The sequence below is a fragment of the Nematolebias whitei genome, chromosome 12, assembly GCF_014905685.2.
Source record: "Nematolebias whitei isolate Nwh7 chromosome 12, NemWhi1, whole genome shotgun sequence".
Classification (NCBI taxonomy): Eukaryota; Metazoa; Chordata; class Actinopteri; order Cyprinodontiformes; family Rivulidae; genus Nematolebias; species Nematolebias whitei.
This window is the reverse complement of record NC_056509.1, coordinates 32,890,909-32,897,479: the sequence shown is the minus strand read 5'-3', so window position 1 is coordinate 32,897,479 and position 6,571 is coordinate 32,890,909.

The window sequence follows — 6,571 nt, the reverse complement described above, 5'->3', positions numbered from 1 at the left end:
AAAAAACAGCTAGATTCCAAGACAAATGTAGAAAACTAAAAACAGGAACATGTCTGCATTGGACCCTGCCAGGAGTCCAATAGATTCTTAAAGCCACTTAGAGAGGTCAAGGTCGAGAGCTTCAAATCTTTTTGTAAGATATTCCAGGAAACAGGAGCGGAGTAGGAGAAGGCCCTTTTGCCTAGTTCAGTCCTCACTGAGGGAACACTGCAGGTAATAATGTCCTGAGAGCGCACTCCGTAGCTGCACTCACGCAGAGACATGTAGGAGGAGATGTCATAAGTCATTATAGTCATTATAATAGTCATTTTTAGTCATAGTCATAGATAGTCATTTTTCACCTCAAAGAAACTGTAACACAACCACAGAAAAACCAAAGACCAAGCTTTTACATAGATCCTCCGTTGGTTGTCCAACTTAATTCCCCTGCATTAAGGGTTTCAACACTCCTTGACACAATCACGCTGATAAAATGAAACACAAGACACGATGTTTTTAAACGAGGCCACAATTAACTTGTTTGGTGTTAATTTTCATGGAGTGTGTGAATGGCAGATTATTTTGAAGTTTCTGTCAGAACAGCTGATTTTTGTTTATTAAATACAGCGTGCCCCACCCACCTGCACTTCTAGCTGACGTGTCCGAGCGAGTTTTATTTTACTGTTGTTTACAAATTGATCATATTTCTAACTGTAATATTTCATATTTGTCTTAATAAAGACAATGGACACTGCTTCACGAGCTCGGGTCTGTTTATTGCAGGCTCGTAACATGTACACTCCACTTACGTCACATCCTGTCTACCTTATGGCAAGCCCATGAGGACAATAATTATGACGGTTTACAATACAACATTGTAAATACAACATCTCTTTTTTTTTTCTTTTGATGCCACATGTCCTCATGGAACTGGTACACATATTGAATATATTGTCACATGAAAATTATGTAGCAGTAAACAACATGTCAGATTGGAAACATCATTTTACGCAAACATCGTTTCACGTGAATATAATTTCACCTTATTTCACATAAACATAATTTTACATTCACATATTTTTCATGTAAACATCATTTCACGTCATCTCACGTGAATATTTCAAGTAAACATTCCATCATTTCACATCTTTTTTTTTTTTTTATTCAGGGCAGCGATCCGCCTACACCCTTTACAATCATAAGTCAAGAATTGTTCTTGGCCTGACCACTCGTCCTGATCTTGTGGTCAGTATGGGGCTGTTATTTTTGGTTTGTGACTCAGAGTCGGATGAAAGCTGTGGCTCTGTCTGTTGTTGAGCTGCCTTTTCATGCTGAGCTCCTGGATCAGTCGTCGGTGTTAAAGGTGCTGATGGATCTTTTATGTTCCTCAAGTGTCGCCGGTTGCGTCATAGGGTCTGTCCCTCACTGGTGCGGATGATGAAAGAACGATCCATCTCTGCAGGTTGGATGACGACAGCTGGTTTCCAGAGTCCTGTGTCATGCTGAAAACAAATATGGTCGACTTGCTGCAGCTTTGGTAGTGGTGTGGCGCTGTGATTGTAACATCGCTTCTGGTGTCCTTGTTTTTCCTTCCTTTTAGCCTGTACCGCCGTCTGACTTACGGTGCGTGGCTTTAGTTGATTTCTGGTGACTGGAAGCACTGAACGCAGACGTCGGCTCATCAGAAGCTGGGCTGGTGATTTAAAGTCATCAACTGGTGTGTTCCTGTGCTCTAAGAGAGACAGGTAGGGATCTACCCTCTGGGCATGAGCTGTATCCAGAACTGATTTGGCTGTTCTGACTGTTCTCTCAGCAAGACCATTGCTCTGTGGATACAAGGGGCTTGATGTTGTGTGCACAAAGTCCCATGTGTCTGCAAAGCTTTTGAATTCTTGTGAGCTGTACTGTGGCCAATTATCAGAAATAAACTTTTCTGGTATCCTGTGTCTGGCAAATATAGGTTGAGTTTTGCGATGACTGCTCCTGTAGTGGTGGATGTCAATCCTTCCAGCTCCAAATAACGGCTGTAATTGTCCACAACTATGAGGTAGTCTTTCCCATGCCAGGTGAACAGGTCTGAGGCTACGACCTGCCATGGTCTCTCCGGGATTTGGTGTGAGATGACGGGTTCTTTTGGATTTGACGCATGTCTCTCCTGACATATGGAACAGTTTTCCACTTTGGAGGCGACTTCTTTGCCCATCCCTGGCCAGGAAAGGGCATCCCGTGCTCTCTGTTTACTCCTCTCAATCCCCATGTGTCCAGTGTGGATTTTTTCCAGCATGTTGCCTCTCAGGGTTGCCGGCACGATGATTTTGTCACCTTTAAAGACGATGCCATCGTAGTGTGAAATTTCATCTCTGAAATTCCAGAAATCCAGTAGTGTTGTGGGACATTTTTTTCTGTCCTGAGGCCAGTCAGCATGTGCAGTTTGCTTTAACTGGATGAGCTGTGGGTCGTTTGCCGTAGCAACTCATATCTCTGAAAGCTTTCTGTCATTTACTGGTAGGCTGTTCAACACTGAATGGACCTGGTCCTCCATGCCTTCACTCAACGTGCTGTCTAAGTCAGGCAGGGGCTTCCTGGACAGGGTGTCAGCCACAGGTATGTCTTTTCTCGGGTGGTGCACAATCTCAAGGTCATACCTTTGTAGCTGAAGAAGCATGAGTTGCAGACGCGCAGGGGCCATAGAGATTGTTTTTTTTCAATATGTGCTCCAACGGCTTGTGGTCTGACTCGACCATGATCCTCTTGCCATATATGTAGGTATGGAAGAATTTACATCCAAAAAGTACTGCGAAGAGCTCCTTCTCGATCTGTGCATAATTAACCTCTGTTGGGGTCAGTGTCTTTGAGGCATACGCTATTGGATGCTCATCTTGCATTAGTACTGCTCCCAAGCCGTACTTTGATGCATCGACCTGTAGACGCAGCTCCTTGGTTGCATCGTAGTATGCTAGGATAGCACCTGGTTCTCTGGTTATGAGGTCCTTCAATTGTTGAAACACTCTGTCGTGGTTCTGATCCCAGATGAATTCAGAGTCTTGTTTGAGCAGCTGTCGCAGCGGTGCGTTCACCTCTGACAGTCCAGGTTCAAATCTAGACAGGTAGTTCACCATGCCGAGAATTGTCTCCAGTTCATTTTTGTTCTCTGGGGGTGGCATGTCTTTTATAGCCTGAATTTTCTTTGGATCTGGTTTGATACCTTCCCGGGTGAGTCTGTGTCCAAAATAACTCACTTCAGTGGCACCAATGACACTTTTTTCTGGGTTCAGGCGCACTCCTCGCTCTCTTGTGCGCTCTAACATGGCTCGTAGGTTTTCGTCATGTTCCTCTTTTGTCCTGCCATACACCAGTACGTCGTCCACAATGGCTGCCACTCCGTTGAGTCCTTCATACGTCTCGTTTATTTTCCTTTGGAAAATGTCCTGTGCAGATATTATTCCAAATGGATGATGTAGAAAACGGTACCTGCCGAAGGTCGTGTTGAAGGTCGTCAGGAACGATGATTTCGTTGTGAGTTGGATGGCCCAATAGCCTGAACGTGCATCCATGATACTGAAGTACTGTGCTCCTGCCAGCTTTGGCGTGATGTCATCCAGTGTTGGAAGAGGGTAGTGAGGCCTTTTGATAGCTTTGTTTAACTCACGTGGGTCGAGGCACACTCTGAGTTTTCCATCACGCTTTTCTGCGATCACCAGTCCATTTACCCATTCAGTGGGCTCTTTTACTTTGGCAATTATGCCGTTTTTTTCCATTCCATCCAACTCCTGTTTCAGTCGCTCACGCAGTGCGAATGGAATCCTCCGTGGGGGGGACACACCACAGGCGCTGCGTCTGGGTTGACGTGTATATCACATTCTCCTGGAAATGTCCCTTTGCCTTTGAACACATCAGCAAACTCATCCATAATGTTTGTGCTCTGCACTGACATGACCAGTTTAACTAGGTCTAGGTCCAGGCATGCCCTCAAACCTAGGATGGGGGGTGCTGCTGTCTCCACAATGTCAAAAGTCAGCGTTGTGTGGATGTCCTTCCACTTACATTTGAGCTGGCATGTGCCTTTTATGTCCAGTTTTTCTCCTCCATAACCAGACAGTGAGTGTGTGGGTGGTGCCAGGCTGACTTGTTCAAAAAGCTTTTTAAATATTTGTGCAGGGATAACATTAGCAGTGGCTCCAGTGTCGAGCTTAAAATGCACAATTTGATGCAATGAGCCTATTTCGACATCAGCATAAGCCTGCTCATTAGCTTCCCCTTCATTTAGCTTTGTTATGGAGTCAATAAAAAACTCTCCATCCTCATCAGGAGCATCAGGTTTAATTGCGTACACAGGGTTGTGCCTTCCTGGTGCTTCTGACCTGCAAGCTTTAGCAAAGTGGTTCATTTTGTTACACTTTTTGCATTTCTTTCCTTTTGCAGGGCACTCATCTCTCTGGCTGTGTGTCTGCGCACACCTCCCACATGGCTTCCCCACCTTGTAGCCTGGGGCTGTCCTCCCTTTGTGCTGCATGCTCTGACGCTTTGAGAACACAGCATGTGCAGGCACTGCTCCTTGTGAGCTCGTGTGTGGGTTCCCCATGACTTTTAATTGAGCCTGTGCGATTTCATGTGAGCGTGCAAAGTCTATGGCTTCTTGCAGTGTTAAATCAGACCCTTGGCTCATCAGTTTTGCTCTGATTTGTGGGGAATTTGTTTTAAAAACAATCATGTCTCGGACCATTTCGTCACTGTTCTCATAACCACATTGATTGACGAGTAGCTTTAACTCTGTCACAAAGTGTTCGAATGACTCCCCTTCCTCTTGGACTCTTTCATAAAACTTATATCTGGCAAAAATGGTGTTCGTCTTTGGCATGAGATGCTGTTCAAACCGTTCAAAATAGGTGTTTAGCTTCTTAGCTTCACCACTGGTCAACTGCCATGTGTTACAAATATTTCTGCCTCGTTTTCCTACCCACAGGAGCAGATGGCTGCACAGGACGTCCTCCGGCTTGTCTTTTAGCGGACCGCTAAACATTAGCTTTGCGTGCTGGACGAAGTCCTGCCAGGCCTCGGGGGGGTTAACTGCGCCCCAGTCCATCTGCGGTGCAGGAACTCCGGACGAATCCATTTTGTAATCTCCAGCGGTCGTGCAGTTCGCGATACTCTGACTGGTCTCCCATGGAGGCGTGGGTTCGAATCTCACTTCTGACACCATGTAATATTTCGTATTTGTCTTAATAAAGACAACCGACACTGCTGCACGAGCTCGGGTCTGTTTATTGCAGGCTACACTCCACTTACGTCACATCCTGTCTACTGTATGGCAAACCCATGAGGACAATAATTATGACGGTTTACAATACAACATTGTAAATACAACACTAGCCTTTGAAAAATAATTTAAAGAACTCTCTTGTGCGTGTATAAGCTCCATTTAGACAGGGGTTTGTTACAGGTGTATTACAGCAGCTCCATTCAACGAGAAGACGGGACGAGGTGCCGCTGCGATGATTCTGACCAGAGCACGTTTTTATGCAGATTAAACAGCATTCGGTTCAACGCTCGTCTTCTGGTCATCATTAAACACAACGCAGAGTGAACTATAAGAAGAGTAAAAACGAACTGGCAGGTTGATATTATTTGGACCGAGCTGAATTAAAGTCCGGCAAAGTTCAGCACAGTTACACAGCACTGTTTTCTATTTGCTGAATTTAAATATCCTCGTCTGTCCGGCCCCAACCTCTTCACCTCCAGTTTTTCCTCAATAGACATTAAGGAAAAGTGGTTATTGATTAAACAATTCACATTGTTTATACTAATATTGCTCGCCATGGCGTCAGTCTACAGCAAGCCACGCCCACATCACAAAACGATCACAGCACGTTTTTGTACGTCCATCCTCATTGGATGAATCCTGTGGCTCCGGGCTGATCCTGGGAGGGGGCGTGGCAAGACGTCTGTCAATCATTCTGAACCATGAAGGAACAGTGACAGACCGGGGCTGTCAGAAATTAGCCCTTTGGAACGACCCTGGGATTTTCACCAGGCGGTTTGACAACAGTTTTGTTGTAAATTTTACAAAATGTGACATTATTTCTAAAATGTATTTATTTTTAAGTTGTAATTTTTAAGTTGTTTATTTTAACATCTTTATTGTAAATGCCAGGAGGGAGGGTTAAGTCCTCTTAGCCCACTGATACCAGCCGTGACTGGTTATTAACATCTCTTTCTAGGACCTTAATGAAAATGTAAGGTATATAAATATGTTGATAAATATTTAAAAGAAAAGGATCACCAACCTACAAAAAAGTAAGGATTAAAAACTCTTCCACGCAGCTAGGATAAAATTAGTTTTTAGCAAAAGAGTTTCTCAAAGTCACTGAAATATTTTTTCTTCCTCATTCTCGTGATTCATTTGAGCTTGAGCTAGTTCAGATGTTCAAAATCAACAAGTTGTTGTCTCAAAATCCATATGTCTAATCCCATCAGATTACTGCAATCTGATTAGTTGATTATCTATTAAAGTTAACAAGCAACAGGTGTACATAATGAAGTGGTCTGTGAGTGTAGGTCCTGAACCCCATGATGTTTGTAGTTGTAGTTTGTC